This window comes from Mesoplodon bidens (assembly GCF_964165515.1).
Source record: "Mesoplodon bidens genome assembly, chromosome: X".
Taxonomy (NCBI): Eukaryota; Metazoa; Chordata; class Mammalia; order Artiodactyla; family Ziphiidae; genus Mesoplodon; species Mesoplodon bidens.
This window is the reverse complement of record NC_138163.1, coordinates 3,373,298-3,393,298: the sequence shown is the minus strand read 5'-3', so window position 1 is coordinate 3,393,298 and position 20,001 is coordinate 3,373,298. Positions and strand designations below refer to the sequence as shown.

General features: G+C 55.1%; 1 protein-coding gene across 11 annotated transcripts in view; it reads left to right on the top strand.

The window, feature by feature from the left end:
• Window positions 1–5,455: 5,455 nt before the first annotated feature.
• The window catches only part of MAMLD1 (mastermind like domain containing 1), a 110,391-nt gene continuing 95,845 nt past the window's right edge, over window positions 5,456–20,001 (top strand). For all 11 annotated transcript variants that reach the window (XM_081222396.1, XM_081222398.1, XM_081222393.1 and 8 more), the window contains exon 1: window positions 5,456–5,699. The gene's annotated coding sequence lies outside the window, so the exon portion shown is untranslated. The remainder of the gene's footprint in view (window positions 5,700–20,001) is intronic.

The window sequence follows — 20,001 nt, the reverse complement described above, 5'->3', positions numbered from 1 at the left end:
CTACACCCCAGTACGGCAGGTCCCACTATGACCCCATTTGACAAAGGAGACGCCCGAGGCTCAGGAGCTTCTACAGCTGGGAGGTGGCAGATCCTTACAGCACGGCCGCCAGCCTCCCAGGTCAAGGTGTACTTCCTCTGCATGGGCCAGTCACCACCCTGGGCCTCCCCACGGGCATTTGTCTGTCCAGGTGACTGTTGCTTGTGGCCTCCAGTCCACGGGGATCAGAAAACACTGGTCATCGGGCTTAGGACTCTACGCAGCGGAGGAGTTAAGAAGCCCTGAGCGGATGCTCCAGGAGCCTAGGGCTCAGAGCCTGGGCTGTGGGGTGTGGCCTCTGCATGGCGGGAAGGGCAGGGGTGGCACAGAGCTGCAGGGGGCCAGGAGCCAGGGGAGAGGCCGGAGGAGCAGGTGGAGGGGTGACCTCCAGGTGGGCACAGCCAACAGCCTCTGCACATGCGCAGCAGCTGGGGGATGGGTGGGAAACGTCAGGTGTTGTGGTGAGCCCTGCAACGTGCATCACCCCATTTCTTCCCTCTGGGTCCAGATTCCATCATTTGCAGGGCACCCTGAACCCCCCTTTGCCCCAGCCATGGGTCAGCAGTGAGTTCATCAGGGAAGCTTTGAGGGAACCCCAAACGTCTCTGGTAAAATAGTGAAATGGGAAGAGCTTAGGGCAAAGGCCGGCAGAGTCAGAGAGGTACAGTCAGGCTCGTGGCTGGCGGAGCGAGGGAGGGAGGGCACCAGTGCTGTGCTGCAACTTGGGCCAGGCTTCACGGAGGATGAGCCTTTTGAGATGAGCCCTGAAAGTCAGGTGGGATTTTGACAGGAGAGCTGGCATTCTAGGCATGGGAAATACATAAGCAAAGGTAGAGAGGCCGGAAGAACCAGAGTTGTTTGATGTCCAATCAACAGTCCAGCCGGGCAGGAGGCCCAGAAGCGTGTGTGAAAACACCAGAAGATGAATCTGGACATGGAGGCTGGGGCCACCTGTGGAACACCAGGCTGAGGAGTTGACATTTAGAGCTGTGGACAGTAGGGAGCCACAGGAGGCTTTGGAACAAGGGTGTAACGATGAACAGTGCAACTGGATGTGTGTTTCTTACTGGCACTCATCATGCCTGTTCTCCATGGGCCCCTACCTGTGCAGGCCGCACACAGAATTCCAGAAGCTGCCCAGTTAAGGTCCCAACATCTGTCACATAAACTTGGGAAAACTTCGTGTATGTTCACAGGACTATGCCTGTGAATGACAGGTGGCTGCTGATTGTTTTCATATCTCTTGAGCTCCAGGTTTGGGTCAGACCAAAGGCAGGGCCCACACTGGCCTTGGCAGGGTACTCCTGGACCCCCATAGTCCAAGCCCAACCCTTTGCTTGGCAGCTTGGCAGCAACAGGGCCAGGAGATTCCCCCAGGAGAAGGGCAGCCCCTGGAGAACCTGTGGGATTCCTTTCCTTGCCTGGACCCGCTGGCCAGGGCTGCACAGGCTAAACATGAGTGGCCACGTGGCAGGTGGAAGCAGCCCAAGTTTTGAGGCCCAGTTGCTTACTGCTCGGCCACTCTCCAGCTGCTTGACCCGGGACATGCCCCTTAGCCTCTCCGAGCCTCCCACTTCCTCATCGAGAACACGGAGATGACAATGGCTAGCACCACAATGGGTACATGGACTCATGCAGGTAAAGTACATGGTACACCTTGATACATGGAGGAAGCTGTTAGCTCCAGACCTGGTCCCCATCTGGAGTGACAAAAGGGTCTCCCAGCCAGTCTACTCAATGAGAACAAAGCCCTCACCCTCACTGTCCCTGGTCTCCCCTCCCATTTCTCCATCAAACTTGGAATACCCAAGGTGACAGCTAGAAGGGAACCTCTGTTTCCAGCAGTAACTGAAAGAATCACAACACATCTGGGCCACAGTGCCCCTTGGTGACATGACCTGGGACTGGTTTCATCACGTGAATGCAAAGCTCTTTGCCTGACCTCCATCCTTCTTAAGGACGTCACGAACCTCCTGAAAATGTAATGACAGCTCGGGGTCCCTTCCCCAGCGTATGTGTACAATCCTGTGGCCCCCAGAGTTTCCTGAAAAGTTCCAGGAAAATAGAATTCTACTAACATCCAGTGAGCAGATATTCCCTGCCAGGTACAGTGCCAGGAGCTAGGAATACAGCAGTGAGCAAAACAGACACTGATCGTGGCCCTCTTGGGATCTAACCTATAGAGGAGGTCAGCTAGCATTAAGTACTAAAGAGAAAACAAAGCAGGGAAGGGGAGAGGAAGTGCCAGAGATGGGTGTGGGGCTTTGAATTGTTACATAGGTTGGCCAGGTGACATTTGTGTCAAGATGAAAGGAAATGAGGGAGCTGGCCCAGTGGATATCTGGGGAAGTGCATTCCAACAGAGGGAACAGCCAGTGCAAAGGCCTAAGGAGGGATGTGCCTGGTGTGTTGAGGAAGAGTCAGGAGGCCTGGGGCAGGGCGAGAGCAAGGGCAAGAAGGAAGATGATGTCATCCAGGTGGGGGGATGGGGGCATGTCTGCTAGGCCACCAGAAGCACTTTAGTTTACAGAGGAGCTGCTGCAGGTGCTCAGAGAACAGAGACCACACTGGGGTGGGGAGGGGAGGATGAGGGAGGTAGGAAATGGCAACCTGTTAGGTGGCTACTGGAATAATCCAGGTGGGAGATGCTGGTGGCTGAGCCCAGAGGGTAGCAGTGGACGGGGGGAGAAGGCTGGGAGTGTGGATGCATCTTGAAGATGGAGACAACAGAACTGTCTGCTTCTCTGGATGTGGGGTGTGAGCAAAAGAGAAAACAAATTTAGAGAATTCAGCCTGGGCAATTTGCAGGATGGAGCCATCATGAACTCGGGTGGTAGACCATGGGAGAAGCCGGTTTCAGAGGTGATCAGGAGCTCAGCTCAGGCGGCGTGGAGCTCAAGATACCCAGCAGCCATCCAGCTGGTGGTGCGAAACGGGCCGTTGATCCTCTGGCACAGGTGCGTCTGTGATCTCACAGGCTCCCGGGACCCACGGGGGGAGTGGGCATCACCCGCTCCACTGGGGAAGCAGACGGGAAGGGACATGAGGATGGAGTGAAGGTTTCTGGGAACAGATCCCCATTTTCCACCTCTGGGACCAGTGCACTTTAAGGCGGGCGGGAATCAAATTTTAAAAGCACTGGGTCATGCTCGGTAATAGATACAGTTATCCCTGGTTCCGTTTTGTTTAATCCGATTTCCTTCAAGACACGAACTCGCCCTCGGCCCGCGGGAAGCCGGCCGACACGAACTCGCTCTAGGCTGACCACCCCTCTCCCCGCAGTAGCCCAACAGGCCAGGGACGGGGACTCCATCGCGGCCTTGTCGGGAGTGAAGGTGAGGGCTGCGATCAGTTCAGTCACCGGAAAGCAATACCCTCTCCTGGCCGCTGGCCTTCTCCAGGGCAGCTCCGGCTGAGCCCGGCCAAGGTGGATTCCTTCCCAGTACCCCGGCTGAGCCGCGGACCCCCGCCGCGCCTGCTGGGCTGCGCTCGCCCCGCTACCCAGACCGGACCGCGGAGGAGGAGTCCGACACCTGTGCCCGGCAGTGGGGCCCGGACGCTGCTCCTCAGTCAGGAAACTTGGGCAAACGCTCAGAGGCAAGCGCCCGGCTCCGTCGCGCCTACGCAGCCCACGAAAGGACTTCGCTCGGTTCTGGGAGGGGGCCCCGCGCTTCCCGCGGGCCGAGGGCGTGGGCGTAGAGGGAAGGAGGGGCCGCGTGGGCGGTTGGCCCACCCCTTTATTCCCGGCCCGCAGCTCGGCCGAGTGTGACCAGATGTGCTGGTGACAGACAGGTCGCTCCTCAGAGGTGCAGGCGGGAGCCCGGAGCCCGCTCTGGGGCTGCGCTCAGCGCTGCTGCTGTCGGACCGGACACGGCGTCCCCGAGCTGAGCTCCTCCCTGCCGCCACCCGGGAAGTGCAGGTTAGGAAACGCAGCCCGGTTAGAGACCCCGGAGGAGGGGCGCGGGCCAGCCCCCGGGGAGACGGGGAGAGGAGCCACCGGCCTCGGCGCCCGGGCAGAGGGAGGACGGCGCGCTCCTGCTCGCCGCCGGGCAGCTCACGAGGAACCCGTGTTCCTGCAGAAGCCGCAGGTGTCTGCCCCGGGATAACCCCGCGCTGCGAGAGGCCAGGCCGGCCCAGCTCCCGCTGGGGCTCCGCCGGCCCGAGGCCAGAGAGGCGGGAGACTGGCTGGCGCGCCCGGGCTCCTCGGCGGGCTGCACAGACAGGGTCCGCACCTGGGCGGGGGCGGGGGCGGGGAGTGCACGGAGGAGGAGGGGGCGGGGGCCCGCCGGGGGGAGGGGTCCTCTAGGCCAGGAGCGGGGCGGGTGCAGTTCGGCAGTCGCCACCTGAGAGCCCTGGTCCCCACTGCCGTCACAGCGGGTCGCCTTGGCCGTCTGGGCGGGAGCCAGCGGGCAGACGCGGCGGCCGTGAGACCGGCGCTCCTCTGCCTGCAGCCGTCCGCGGAAGGTGAGCACCCTTCCGGGGCGAGGGGGAGGAGGCCCGGCCGCTGCTCGAGGTCGGTCTCCGCCGAGGACGGAAAAAGGGGGAGGGGGGATGGAACTGGCTACTTGACGCTGACACCCCGGTCCGGGTGACGATCGGGGGTCCTTCGGGGAGCTGCCATCTCTCTCATTCTCTTTCTCTCTCTCGCCAGGGCTTCTCGGGGATTCGGTCTCTCCCTGTCTGCCGTCTCCCTCGGTCTCGGTCCGTCTGGAGCGCTCTCCGGCCCTGTCGCCGGTGAGTGCTGGCTCTCCCGCTCTCCCTGCTCGTTCCGCGTCCGTCAGGGGCGCGCGCCGCTCACCAGCTCGCTCGGCCCAGAAGCGGGAAGTCTACCTGCCGTGAGCCGGCTTCCCGAGCGCGCGGGGCTCCGCCTGCCGCCCTCGGGCGAGCTCCATCCGCTCGTGCCCGGGGGCGCACGGTCACCCCACTGTCGCCTCTCGCCAGCAGCGCACCGTCTAGGAGGGCCACCTGCCACCTAAGGCACCGGCCGCCTCCCGCTGCGTGCGGAGCCACCGAGGTGAGTGCGCCCGTGCCCCTTCCTTCCCTCCCGCTGCTGCCCGGCTGCCCTGGCTCGAGTTGAGTGGAGAAACGAGGCAACCGCGGCGAAGCCAGCCTGCGGCCGCTTTCCCTTCTAAAGAGTGGCCAGAGGGCCCGGTAGGCCCCTCGGGCAGCCGCCGCGCTTCTGCTAACCCCGGCCCCCTCCGGGCCTGGAAACTCGGCGTTTCGGGGCTCGGGGCCGGCGGGGTCGCGGGCGGGGTGGCGTGGCTTCCCCTTTAAGGCCAGAGCCGCTCGTCGCCGCGAGTGTGAGGGTGTGTGAGTGTGCGGCGTGCGTGTCTCCTCCTCCCCGAGTGACACAGCAGTGAGAAATGCCTATCAGTAACTTAAACCCCCGAAACTCCACCTTCCGGGCGCGCGGCGCGGAGCCGGGCGGTGGGAATGGAGCGAGCAGATTGAGGCCGCCGCTGCAGCGCCGCCGGCATGAACTTGGCTGCGAGCTGAAGCGGCCGGAGGCGGGCGGGCGCGGGGGCACCGGCCGCTAGCCAGAGGTGATCTGCAATCGGGCCGGGCCGCTCGGCGGACGCCGGAGGCCAGGCTGCCCGTGCCGGTGGCCGCCCGCCCCTCGGGCACTGCCCCCGCCGCCGCCGCGGGAGCTCCGCAGCACGGTAAGGCTGAGGGCGGGCGCGGGAGGTCCGAGTGCTCTGGGGGGCGCCGGGCTGCACTTGTGGCCCGCACTTGTGGTCCCCGTCGCGGAGAAGCGGGGGCCCGGGGATACTGAGAGCCGGGGGACCCCGAAGTTTGCTCCGAGCACACGGCCCACCTGGCGCTGCGCGTGGTCGCCCCCTTCTCGGACTGGCTGGGCCGAGCTGAGCGCAGCTCGCTTCGCCCGGGACTGTGGCCTGTGCCTGCACCCCGGCGCCCGCCGGGCGTCTGGAATCGGGCAGGGACAGTCGAGTACCGAGGGGGGAAGGCAGAGGGGCGCGGGCCACGAGGGATCCCCCGGCCGCGCCGGGCTACCGGGAGGCTCCCGCTCCGACCCGGCGCACCCCGGGCCGCTTGCAGCCCGGATGCCACCGGCGACGCTGCCTTCGCATACCGGCTCCCAGAGCTCGGGCCAGTCGGCAGTGGGCGCTGGGCGCAGGATTTCCCCCAACCCCACCCGTACCCAGTTTGCCGCCACCGAGCGGGAGTGTGGAGTGTGCGCGCGCCGAGCCCGCCGCCTTTCGCTCCCTCCCCTGCCAAATTCTCCTCTGGAGAGCAGCCCCGAGCAGAGCTGGCGGCTTGAGGCAGCCCCGACTGGGCTCCTGCCCGGAGCTCCCAGCGCCCCCGCGCCCCGAGCTCCCAGGCCTCGGAGCGGCAGCACAGCCCGGCGCCCGGCGCCAGCGAGGGCGGGCGGGAAGCACCCCGGAGCGCCGCCAAATACTTTTCACGGCCAGTTGGCTCGGCCAGGCTCCGTCCCGATGCAGCGTGTCCGAAGCCGCTTGGAAAGCTGGCCGGCCATACGGTCTGATTTTGATCCGTGATTAAATTCGGACTGAGCAGACACTAATAGGATTAGCTTGCAGAAAACTGCCCTGAAGTCGTCGGAACCTGAGCAAACAGACGCACTTCGGGCCGGGGGCTTCGCCCCGCCGCGCTTCTGCAGCTGAGTGCGGCCGAGCGGGACACCCCGAGTGTGGGTGGGAGTGTGTGCGCGGGCGGGAGCACAGGATGGCTGAGGGAGGTGGAGAGAAGCGACTCCACTTGCTGGGGTGGCTTGTCGTTTTTTGGCAGCAGGAGGAATCCCACCCCCCGCCCCAGGGCGCCGTCCCCATGGCGAACGTGCCCTTTGCGGGTAGCCAACCAAGGCCAGCTCCGGGACACTGTGAGGGCGAGCGAGCCGGGCGTACGAGAGGCGGCCGCGCTGGAACAAAGACGCAAAGTCTCCCTGAGCCTGAGCAATTTCGAAAGAGTTGGTTGGGAAGAGGGCCCGAGTCTCCCGGGGGAGACCCCCGCGAGGATTGCGCCGCCCCCGCCGGCCCGGGCCCCGCGGCTGGGCGATCCCGTTCCCAGGCTGCGGCAAGCCGGAGGGCAGCATCGCAGCGGGGCAGCCCAACCCTCCGCAGGCGCGGGCCGCCTCCCGGGTGCCCACGGGCGGGTGGTGTCGGCCTCGCTCCCGCTGGGGCTTCCCGGCCGCCGCCGCCGCTCGGGGCTCCCGGAGGCCGCGCAGCTTCTTCCCTCACTCCACCTCTTCTTGTCTTTATAGATTCCCCCCTCCCTCCCACCCCCACCGCCGTTGCTGCCGCCGACAATCCGCTTTATAAAAAGCCCCTTTGTTTCCCTGGAGGCTGGAGAGAGGGAAGGGGAAAGGGACGCAGAGGCAGGGGGCGGGGGCGAGCCGCCCGGGACAGGAGGGCAAGTGTAGGTGGTGGGGAGGAGACTGGGTCTCGAAGCCCCTCCGCAGGAACCCCAGAAGGCGTGGGGAGCCCCCGGCTCCTGGCGCCTGCAGCGCGCCCGGCAGCCGGGCGGTGGACAGCCGGGGCCCCCGCGGCCCGGACGGCTGGGCTGGCGGCTCGGCTAGCGGGTCGGCGCGGAGGCCAGAGGCGGCGCACGCTCGGCGGCTTGGGCAGACGACGCTCGCCGCTGCGCCCGCCGGGCGCGGGCATAGGGGGCGCTCTTTCCTCGGTTTCGCTTTGCAGCCCGCGCCCCTCGCCGCCTAGACTCTGGGCGGCTGTCGCACCTGCCGGTGGCCAAGACCACGGCTAAGACGACGGCGGCGACTCTGAGGCTAACGCCACCCCGCGGCTGCGTTCCTCCCTCCTCCCGCGCCCGCGCTCCTCCCTCCTCCCGCGCCCTCCTGCCACCCCCAGCCCCCTACACAGGAGCTCAAACGCTCCGCGGGGCCTCTTTGTTTGCACGGAGGGAGGGCGTTGGAACTGCCACCTCCGAGGTTCGTGTAGCTCGGGCAGGCGGTAGGGACGAGGATGCACCTCCGGAACGTGCGTCAGCCTACCGCCTCTGACGGAGCCAAGGCCCTGCACTTAGGGGTGTCCAGGACCCACGGGTTCCCGGCATTAGCTGGAGTGAGGATTCAGTCGGCCCCTATCCCTTACACCTGCCCTGCCCCCCAAACTTGCGGGAACTCGGACTTGCGCGGAGGAATGTTAAACATAGTGTTTGGAGTAACCTTTAGCCAGCCTGTCGGCCTGGCCGGCCCCGCCCCCGACCCCCGGACCGGTCCGCCTCTCTTACTTGTAAAGTTTGTTCGGAAGGGGAATACTGACAATAAGAAAAATTGACAAATAAGGAGGAGTGGGCGGGGCCCAAACTCGACTGGTAGGTCTCCTGAGCGAAGTCAAATTCCTCCCGATCTCTCGCCAGCTCCACCCCCTCTTCCCATTTAATCTCCCGGCGACGCAGTGTGTGTGCCTTTTCACATATCTTTCCCCTGCTCCGCTCTCCTCCGATCTCTGGAGGGTATTCGTAAGTGCTGGTCGAACATTTGTTCTCTGGTCTTTGGAACAGAAGGGGAAGCGTTAACTCCCCCCCACCCTCGAAACACACACATCCCAACTGCATCTAAAACCACAAGAAAGTACTCAAAGGGTAAACTGTGGGCTCTACCTTCTCCTCCCCCTTTGTGCTTCCCTTCTGGAACAAGATCATTGGAAAATAAAGCTGCTGATGTGCGAGATGGAACATATGGTGCCTCCATAAGAGAGAAGCTGAAATGGCCTTGAACCTGCCGGACAGACCAGCTGTTTGCTGCCAGCCAGAGCAGCTAATCAGCGTCTTCCCCTTAAAGTAACAGCCCTCTCTTCTCTTGATGACCAGTTTGCATATTAAATAGGATATTCTCCAGAGGAGAAACGTGATGGGCTCCTATATTGCTTTGTGCTTTGGTAGTTCTCCAAAGCTGGTTCCCTGCCCTGAGGGCTGCCTTGGCCTCACCCCACTCGTGCCTCCCGCGTTTGAGTGTGTTTCCTTCCACATTGATGTACGAACGTTGCCCAAAGTGGAACTTGGGAAGGAGGCGGGAAAAGGGAAAGAGAGCCAGGCTGAGAGATTCCCAGATGCCCAGGAGGAAGTCTCTGTTTTGCTGGTACTGGCTTTAGAAAAACTAGCAGTTCTCTCCCCACCCCTTAAAAATATCACAAAGAGCTGCAGCTCTTCCTTATAAGATCCCCTTAAAAATCATCCTCTTCCGGCTGTGACCATTTTCAGTTTTCCTTCAGTACAGTGTGTTTGAGAAGGGGAAAAAAAAAAACAGTTTGGCATTGGAAGAAGAAAGGCTTGAGGAGATACAAGGAAATTCCATGTTAGGAAATCATTAGCAAAGGGTGACTTCGTCTGTTTTCCTGCCACTGACGCTGACAGTGACACAGATGTGTGGGTTGAAACAGGAACGTCATTGAATTTTTAAACTCAACCAGAAAATAGCCTGTTGCTTGGGTGGGAGCGGGGCCATACATTCACTGCATCTTAAGGTAGGCGATTTACTGTTGTTGATTCTTTTCACTAAGGAAAGGGATTTTGTCAAGCTTGGCCAGCACATTTAATATCATTTTTTTCCCTTTTAAGTGGATCACCTAAAGGCTTAAAATGCACCTGTTAATAGATCATCCCTAGGAAACTCAATTGCTGTTTCGGCTTCTCAAATGGGCAGAAACTGATCTTAGGCAAGTGGTCCTTCTGACAGTAGAACCACTCTCCTCCTTTAAGGGGGCTTCCTACCTGCAGTAGACTTTTTTATGATTCTGATGTTTTCTTTCTGCAGCGCTGCATCGGAGAGATAATTAGCCTAGGAGCTGGGAAACTTGTGTTCTAGAACAGTCTCCCAACTAATTAGCACAGTGGTCTTGGGCAAGTCAGTCCTCCCTCCTTGTCCCCCTACCACCGCGACGTCGGAGTCCGAGTCCCTTCCAGCTCTAACATATACTGTGATTTGTGAATGAAATAGTCATTTTCTGGGAAACTGAAATGCTGTCGGGGAATGCAGCTAGATAGATAAAGAAATGGGACTGAGATTTTGAGGGGCAGCGAGAAGAGGGAGGAGGACAAAAGGACAGAAGGCCCAAATCCAGACAACATAGAAGTCGGAATTGTTCCCTCTCTGTATCTTTCACCCATGTGAACATCTAACCCAGAAGCCTGGATGGTGGAGGCTGGGAAGCAACCCTGAGGGCTTCCTGTCCGGTACCCTTAATCCTGTGGTCTCAGGACCTACTGACGGCAGGCCTTCTCGTCATTGGGTTGGTTTCCAGATAACGGGATCCAAACTCTCTGAAATTAGACTGGCATGTTTCCAAAGGACTCATCTAATATAGAACAGATTTGCTGCTTTGCAGTTATTCAGCAAAGGTTTCAAGGACAAAAAGACCTTCCCTCTCCACACATGTGCCCCACTGGAGTATATGGGCTCTGAACTCACTGCTGAACCTTCCTAGTCCACCTGCGTATTTTTTAAAAACCACATTACCAACTTGGAGGACACAGCAGCCATGCAAGAATCTGCCACTGTCCTGCTTGATGTTAATATTGATTTTTTTTTAAACGGATGGGGGGTAGACATTATGAAGGAGGACCTTTTATCCTCTGAGCTCTTTAGCAATTATCTTGCTGCCATAAATGTTGATACACATATAATGGATGTAACTAAAAAATCTCCTTATCCAAGCAGAAAAGGCTGAGTGTTTGTTGGAGCAGATAGAATGCTGAGAGTGTGAATAGACCGACCCAGATGTGCTGGGGAGGGAGATAAATGATGGGGGAACAGGAGTCAGTTACTATGGATCAGCACAATAAACCAATTCCCATCATACACCTCTCACAACGCCAGCCACCGAGGTAACCTAGGCAGCAGCAGTCAACTGTACGGCAGGAAAGCAGCGTCACGAAGCTCAGTTGGAACAGTCTGATTTTTCAGACACTGAGTCCTGAAACATCTTCCAGACTTTGAGGAGACAAACTTCATAAATCTGTATGAACCTGATGGGGTTTTATGACAGTGCTTATTACTTGTTTCTGTCATCACTGTGTCATCATTTCATCTGCAAATGTAGCAAAGGAGGAACAGCAGAGAGCCCTCGGGCAGGGAGTCTGGGGCGGGTCCCTTTGGGGATGAGGGGCGTGGCTTGTGTTAACACTGTTTACCTGGGAGGATTTTGATGCACAGTCCCAGTGGGGCGGGTCCCTGTGGGGATGAGGGGCGTGGCTTGTGTTAACACTGTTTACCTGGGAGGATTTCGATGCACAGTCCCAGTGGGGTCCTGCTCACAAATGACCAGCCTGGGCAACTGAAGCCGCAGGAGCATTTTCTGCAGGGGGAGAGGATGGAAGCAAAAAGAGTTGGGTTCCCTCCCTCCCCCACCCCATTGCTTTCTTTTTTCTCCCCATTCACAGAACCTCTCCAGTTTCCTTAGGGCCTCAAGTCCCCCCACCTAAAATCTGACCTCTTCATAATTTCCAAAGCAATCAGATTTGTCACAGCCCAGAAAGTTCCCCCGGAGTGAGGCATAGCAAGGGGCTTTGCTGACTGTGGGCTCTGCAGAGTGAAGCCTTCCAGAGACAGGGCTTAAGTCCCGCCCCAGCTGCCCTCTGGCCCTGGCGCACACAGTGCCCCTTTACATACAGCCCAGTCCCAGCCTCGAAGTGGGGTCCCAGCCACCTTCCCCTCCCGGTGTGCCCTGCTGCTGGCTCTGCCCAGTAAATAACCATTAAGTGCGGTTTGGGAAATGCCACTTTCTTAAGGCTGAGAATTGTTCCACGAGGCCCAGAGGAGGATGGGGCCGATCGTGGGATTTCATCACGTGCTTCCCCCTTTCCTCCACCTGTGGAAGTACCTGGGCTCGAGGCCACAGGGACACATTTCTGCTGATTCTAGAAGAAGCCACTGGATGCCGCGGGGCCTGAGACAGTGAATGGCATCTGTGTCAGAAGGGCCTGGTGGCCCTGGCTGGTGCCTTCCCTCTTTGGAGGGGAAGTGTGGGCCTCTGGGAATTGAAGACAGGACAAAAACCAAGTCAAGTCACCCTGAATGCTTCGGACAATCTCAGGTCCTCTGTCCAGTTGTCCCGAGTCCCCCTCCCCCATCCTTAACAGTGCTTTTCTGTTTTGCCCAGTGTTTGAACCTGAAAACCCCATGTGACATGGAAGGCGAGGGGGAGAGGATCCAGCTTTGACTTCCTTTTTGCGGGCCCAGTAGCCAGCAGACCCGAGTTCCTGCACATAGTGGGCACAGATGAACCACGGCACCTACATACTCAGATGCTGAAAGAATTTTCAAGCTGCAGGAGTAAAGCCCTGTGACTTTACAAGAGAAAAAGTAGGGCCCAGAGAGGGGGCCCGACTTCCCTGAGGAGACACAGTGAGGGGAGCCCGAAGCAGATAGAACTCCAGTCTCCTGCCCTCAGTCAAGTACTTGGGTCCGGAATGCCCACTTGGCACCCATGCTGTGGGCACACGGGCTTCCCTTTTTGAGGAAGAGCAGATATGACAGGAGATGCAGCGCGTGGAGAAGGACCATGTTTAATTGTTGGGTAATGTGATTTGCCCTGGATCAGTGTGTGCTTTGCTTCACATTGTTAGGATGGCGGAGGGGCATGCTGGCATCAGAAGCCAAAGCTTAGAACCAGTCGAAATCGGAGGTTGTAAATGAAGGATCAGACTGGGGCCCAGGCTTTGGTGCCTCCGAAAGGCGTGTGTCATGTCTTGTTTTCAAGTTGCTGACAGAGAGTTGGGCCGCCAGCCCCTTGGAGGGCTTGGCTGGGTGGGCTCTGTTGGCAGTGGAGACGGTTGTTTGGGTTTTGCTCTTAATGAGATCTCAGTGTCAAGATCTGTCTCTGGAAGTTGCAGCGCCGACCTCGGAATTTTAAGTGGGAGAGTAGTTTCGGTGCAGTTGCCAGCGTCACATGCTTTGCGTGTCTAATTCTCAAAGACTGGCGTGCGTTCTGCTGGGTTTGGGGCGGAGGGAGTTTCTAAGCCGCTTGTCTGTCAAGGATTAATTTAACCTCTAATTACTACATTTTCTTCGCAGTTTGCTGCACAAACATGTTGTAACAAAAGCTCAAAGAAGTATGCCATTTCGTTTCGCCGCCGCTCTCAGATTCGTCTGGGGGGATACGGAGTCAAATCGGACACACTTGGTGTTAAAATAATGGTGCTGACATTCAAATGAAAGTGAACAATCTGGTTGTTTCTAGTGATCCCCCAGCGATGGGGTACAGAGTATTATGGTTATATGCTATGATTGTATATTATTATCGTGGTCCTCGCAGCCCTCAACATGAGCCCTGAAAATATGCGAGAGTGTCACCACATCAATCCCCCTGGGGCGGCCAGTGCTCCCGACACGTGGCCCGGGTGTTGCCTTTGGAGCGTGACTAATGCCCTGCACGGGAGGGCAGCCTGGAAGCGCTTCCTGCCCGCTAATAGGGCAAGGTGGCGAGGTCTGGACCCTCGGTAGAGGTGAGACCATTATCAAATTGGAGCCTCCCAAGGGCCTGCTCCCGAGGCAGAACCCGTTCAGAGCGCAGCGACAGTGAACTTGCAAGATTATGCTACAGGGATTCTCCAAGCAGGCTGCTCTCCCTCCTCCTCCCTGCGCCCCACCCCCGCCAGAGCAGCAGCCCTCCCCAAACAGCGGCAGCGACTGTGGCAGTCAGAGGCCCGTTCCCCACCCAGGGGTGGCTGGAAAGTCTGGCTTCTCAGACCCGGGGCAGGAGGCCTTCGCGCACCCTTTGCTTCCTCTTTCCAAGTGCATGGAAATAGACTTGTGGGATGAGAGTGCCGAGCAGGTGAGCCAGTTGTGGGGCTTTGCCTCCCGGCCCGGCAGTCATGGAGAGCCAGACTCGTACACTCTCACACACACACCCCTATCTCAGGAGCCGAGAAGCATGATCACTCTTCATTTCCTCCCAGAAAGGAGAGGCACTTTGCCTTTTAGAGCGCGTTTTGTCCCAGGAGTGGTGAACAAGATGCTGACATTGTTTCTCTTAGTATCCTCAGCCCATCCTTTCTGGAAGGCGGGACCCAGATAGAAAGGGCTAGGTCTGCAGCCCTTGTTCCCCCCATGGCTGAGGACAGGCTGCGTGGCCTTTTCAGTCATGCCTTGGGGTTGGCCCTTTGCAAAATTGTGAGCAAACTCGTTTGGGTTCAGTCCCCCCATTTTTCCCTTCCTGGGTCCTAGACCTGTCCCCTCGCCCTTAGCTACAAAGGCACCATCCTCAGCCCTGTGTGCCTTAATGTGACTCCCTTACTTGGGAGAATCTGGAACCTCTGACTTGAATTATGGTATGTAAGGGTTGCCATGCCTTGGAGAGCATGTACTCTTCAGTGCTCAGGTAGGAGGGGTTCAAGGGTTAGGGAGGGCCTCTGGGCACCCCCCCCCAAGTGGCATCATGCCCACGTCAAGCTGGTTCTGTCCATGAGATTGGAACACAGCCAGGATCACCTGGCTGCCAAGCCTCTTCTGAGCTTGATTTCGGGGAAGCCGACCTTAGCTGGTCTCCTGAGCCCCAGATCATAACAAAACTGATTCCTGTCTCTCTGGAGCAGGGGCAGCTCTTTGCCTTTTGTGGGTCACGGACTTCTTTGCGAATTATATGCAATGTTGTGTCTAATTGCAGGGGCTCATAGACCCTTCTAGAAGCCCATTCATGGTTCCCTCAGGGATCCTTTGAGACAGGTTAAGAACACCTCAGCATGGTGGCTTGGGCTGTGCCAGATTGCGGGGTCACCGCTGGTTACCACACGGGCAGAAACGCTGTGCTGTGGTGGGAAGAACAGTGCGCTTTGCCATTGGTGCCTGGCGTTGACCAGCTGCGGGATTTTAATCAAGTCCATGAATCTGCCCTCAGTGTCCTCACTTGTCGGATGGGAATATGAGGAGGCTGGCCCCGCCCAGTGCAATGGCATCATGGGAGATTCCAACTAGATGGTGTTGGAGAGACCGTCTTGCAAATGGCAAGCTCGGCCACACTCTTGGGTTGCTGACTTGCCACTTGGCCTGAAAAATTAAACAGAAGAAAGGCAGGTGTCTTTTGACGTGAACAGTCCTTTTGTCCCTTCTTTGACCTTACGTAAGTTACACCCAAGCAAACTAGTATAAAAGAGCTTCTGGCTTGGGAGGGCCCTGCAAGGGCATGTGTGTCTTGGGATCTAGACCGTTACCGAGGCCACACCTGGTTAGGGGTCCTGCTTGCCCAGCCCTCCTTGGCTCTGGAGTGGGGCTAGGGGGTGTGTCCCCGGCCCGGCGCCCTGGAGAAGCTCTGCGTCTGCCTGCCATGGAAGTTAGCAAGTGGGATCTGAGAAGGCAAATGGTTGGGTTCAGTCTTCCACAGTCCAGTACTGTCACACCTGGAGGCCAAAGTGGTTCCTTGACTCTCCCCGCCAAATCACCAAAAAAGTCTGGCCAGCTCCTGGTGAAAGCTAGGTAGTGGGCCTGCCTGGGATCTGTCCAGGGCCATGTCCCGAGGGAGAAGAGCATCGTGTTCTCCTTGGAGAGAAGCCTCAGGAGGAGCCTGCAGGCTCTTAAGCAGGATCTGCCTCGCAAGGCCAGGAGGGCCCGTAAATCACAGATGGCAAAACTGAGGCCCTGGGAGGGCTCAGTGCTTGCCCAAGGTCACATGACAAGTCAGGGGCCAGCCAAGAAGACATGTCGTTCATGGGGTGCTTATTACAAAAGCTGCCCAGCTCAACCCCACACGGCCACCAGCTCTGGGAGTGTTCCTCTTGGTCCCGGCCCAACCACCTCTTGTCTGGGCCAGGCCACCACCCCCTCTGTCCTGGAATAGGACCAGTGTGGGGATGCAGAGTCCGGGAGACCCTGGTCTGGGAGGGAGGCAGCCTGGGTGCCAGGCTCAGCTCTGCTGCCTCACTGTGTGGCCTTAGATGAGTCCCTTTCCCTCTCTGGGCCCCGTGGTTCCCTTGGCTACAATGAGGGGCTGGCTAGAGGGATGGTGGGCTCTCTGAGATTTTCCTCTTATTGGATTGGATTGTTCTATTTGGAGAATGTGATTTGACCAGTGGAGTATATGACCTTTAAATCTTTTCTAGTGGTAAAATTCAGTGATTGTCTGAAAGAGGAAGGGAGACAAGTCCAAAAAAAAAGGAAATGCTCTGGCACTTTTAAGTATATGTGCTTTTCTGCCCACATAGTTCCTGATGGCTGTCTGCCTTTTGGAAAAATGTATCTATTCCCTCCCCCTCACACAGATTAAAGAGTTTTGGCCTTGAAATCAAAGCAAAAAGGGAGGTCGGAAAGGAGGGCAGTACCCAAGACCCTTCTCTCTCCTGTGGACCTTCTCAGGTGGGCGGCGGGGAGGGCGTATGGGGCTGCCTCTCCTCTGCCACTTGAACAGCAGGAAAGGTGGGGTCAGGATGAAACTGGAACTTGGATGCTGGTCAATTCAGGAACTGGTCAGAAGTCATTCTGAAAAATTGATTCAGCAAAGATTGTGTGTGTGTGTCTACTATGTGCCAGGCACTGTTGGAAAATGGATGGATGGGGATAGATGGGTGGACAGATGGATGGAAGGAAGAATAAGCAGATACATTAGAGTTAAGATGTAAAAGGCTACTAAATACCCAAGGTGGGGCTTCCCTGGTGGCACAGTGGTTGGGAGTCCGCCTGCCGACGCAGGGGACACGGGTTTGATCCCTGGCCCGGGAAGATCCCACATGCTGCGGAGCAGCTAAGCCCGTGCGCCACAGCTACCGAGCCTGCGCTCTAGAGCCCGTGAGCCACAACAGCTGAAGCCTGTGCGCCTGGAGCCCGTGCTCTGCGGCAGGAGAGGCCACGACAATGAGAAGCCCGCGCACTGCTTGCTGCAACTAGAGAAGGCCTGTGCACAGCAGCGAAGACCCAACACAGCCAAAAATAAAAACAAATAAATAAATAAGTTGAAAAAAAAATACCCAAGGTGAAAGAACTTATGCCAATTAATGATGTGTCATGGATACAAGAGTGAACAAAACAGAAAAAACCCTCATGGATGATAGTCTAGTGGGGGAGACCAACAATAGGCAAGATTAATAAGTAAAGACTATAGTATGTTTGAGGTGATGTGTCTTGAAGCAAAGTAAATCAGGGAAGGGAGTTGGGGAATGTCATGTAAGGGCGCACATTTTTTTTTTCTCCTTAGAAGGTACTTTATTTTTTTTCTATTAAAGTATAGTTGATTTACAATGTTGTGTTAGTTTCTGGTGTATAGCAACCGTTCTTTTTCAGAGTCTTTTCCACTGTAGTTTATTACAAGATATTGAAGATAGTTCTCTGCGCTATACAGTAGAACCTTGTTGCTTGTCTATTTTATATATGTTAGTTTATCTGCTAATCCCATACTCCTAATTTATCCTTCCCCCACCCTTTTCCCATTTGGTAACCATAAGTTTGTTTTCTATGTCTGTGAGTCTGTTTCTGCTTTGCAAATAAGTTCATCTGTATCATTTTTCTAGATTCCACATATAAGTGATATCACATGATATTTGTCTTTCTGTCTGACTTATTTAGTATGATAAGCTCTAGGTCCACGCATGTTGCTACAAATGGCAATATTTCATTCTTGTTTCAATGGCTGAGTAATATTCCATTGTGTATATATACCACATCTTTATTTATTCATCTGTCAGTGGGCACTTAGGTTCTTTCCATGTCTTGACTATTGTAAACAGTGCTGCTGTGAACATTGGGGTGCACGTATCTTTTCAAATTAGAGTTCTTGTCTTTTCCGGATATATGCCCAGGAGTGGGATTGCTGGATCCTATGGCAACTCTATTTTTAGTTTTTTAATGAACCTCCATAGTGTTCTCCATAGTGGCTACACCAATTTACATTCCCACCAACAGTGTAGGAGGGTTCCCTTTTCTCCACACCTTCTCCAACATTTATTATTTGTAGATTTTTTGATCATGGCTATTCTAGCCGGTGTGAGGTGATACCCCATTGTACTCTTGATTTGCATTTCTCCAGTGATTAGCAATAGTGAGCATCTTTTCATGTGCCTGTTTGCCATCTGTGTGTCTTCTTTGGAGAGATGCCTATTTAGGTCTTCTGTCCATTTTTTGATTGGGTTTTTTTTTTGATACTGAGCTGTATGAGCTGTTTGTATATTTTGGAGATTAATCCCTTGTTGGTCACATTGCTTGCAAATATTTTCTCCCATTCCAATTCATTTTGTTTGTAGTTTGCTGTGCAAAAGCTTCTAAGTTTAATTAAGTCCCATTTGTTTATTTTTGCTTTTATTTCCATTACTCTAGGAGACAGATCCAAAAAAATATTGTTGCGATTTATGTCAGAGAGTGTTCTGCCTATGTTCTCTTCTAGGAGTTTTATAGTGTCATGTCTTATATTTAAGTTTTTAAGCTATTTTGAGAGTTTCTTTTTGTGTATGGTGTGAGGGTGTGTTCTAACTTCATTGATTTACATGCAGCTATCCAGTTTTCCCAACACCACTTGCTGAAGAGACTGTCTTTTCTCCATTGCATAGTCTTGCCTCCTTTGTCTAAAATTAATTGACCATAGGTGTGTGGGTTTATTTCTGGGCTCTATTCTGTTCCATTGATCTATGTGTTTGTTTTTGTGCCAATACCACACTGTTTTGATTACTGTAGCTTTGTAGTATTGTCCGAAGTCTGGGAGGGTTATGCCTCCAGCTTTGTTCTTTTTCCTCATGATTGCTTTGTCAATTCTGGGTCTTTTGCAGTTCCATATAAATTTTAGGATTGTGTGTTCCAGTTCTGTGAGAAATGTCATGGGTAATTTGATAGGGATGGCATTAAGTCTGTAGATTGCTTTGGGTAGTATGGCCATTTTAACAATGTTAATTCTTCTAATCCAGGAGCACAGGATATCTTTCAATTTCTTTGAATCATCTTCAATTTCATTTATCAATGTTCTATAGTTCTCAGAGTATAAGTCTTTTACCTCAAGCGTACACTTTTAAAAAATAGGGTGGCCAGCAAGGACCTTGAAGAGAAGGTAAGATCTGAGCAAAAACTTGCAAAACCATTTATCAACTAGGCCAGTTCTGCCCACTAGAAATATAATGCAAGCCATAAATACGAGCCACACATATACAATTTTAAATTTTCTAGTGGCCACATTAAAAAAGTAAAAAAGAAACATGAAATTAACTTGAATAATATGTTTTATTTAACCCAATCTATCTAAAATTATGATTTCAGCATGTAATCAGTCCAAAAATTACTGAGATATTGTACACAGTTTTTGTTTTATGATGCTAAGTCCTCACATTCCAGTGCATAGTTTGCACTTACGGCACATCTCAGTTCAGACTAACCACATTGCAAGTGCTCAGCAGCCACATGTGGTTAGTGGCTACCATATTGGAAAGCACACAACTAGACTATTCAAGTTAAACATTCTCATTTTAGCAGGTCACTGATGAACTGTACTTTATAGAGTGCTTTCTTTGCTGACTGGGCTGAAATTATTTAAAACAACTAATATTGCTAATCATCATTAACTTACATAAGTTTTTTCACCATGGGTATTTAGTAGCCTTTTATATCTTAAGTCTCATATGTCTACTGTCCATCCATCCATCCACCCATCCATCCATCCATCCATCCATTCTCCAAATTGGCTCTACCGGAAAGGAGCCCTCCGATTCTCAGTTTCTCTGCCTCATGGTCTGGGTTCTGAATGCGGACCTAGAGGGAGTTCAGTGGACCAGCTGGTGTCCGCCACACTAAGCCGGGTTTGAGGGTCACTGGAGACAGGTCGTTTGTTGGGAAGAGGCTCCAGTTTTGACCTGAAATTTATCAAAAGATCAGTTAGCATTCCCGGAATGTCTGTGTGTACCTGAGACTCCTGTCCCATTGCCTCTTGTAAACCCATGCATCAACTGTGAATGTTTTCTAATGGTTGGCCCTCAGGCCTCTAGTCTACACTATCTCTCTGGTGGGTTAATTGATCACTTCTAAGCTTTTTAAATTTAAGTTTTAGCTTGACATAAATTCAGTCT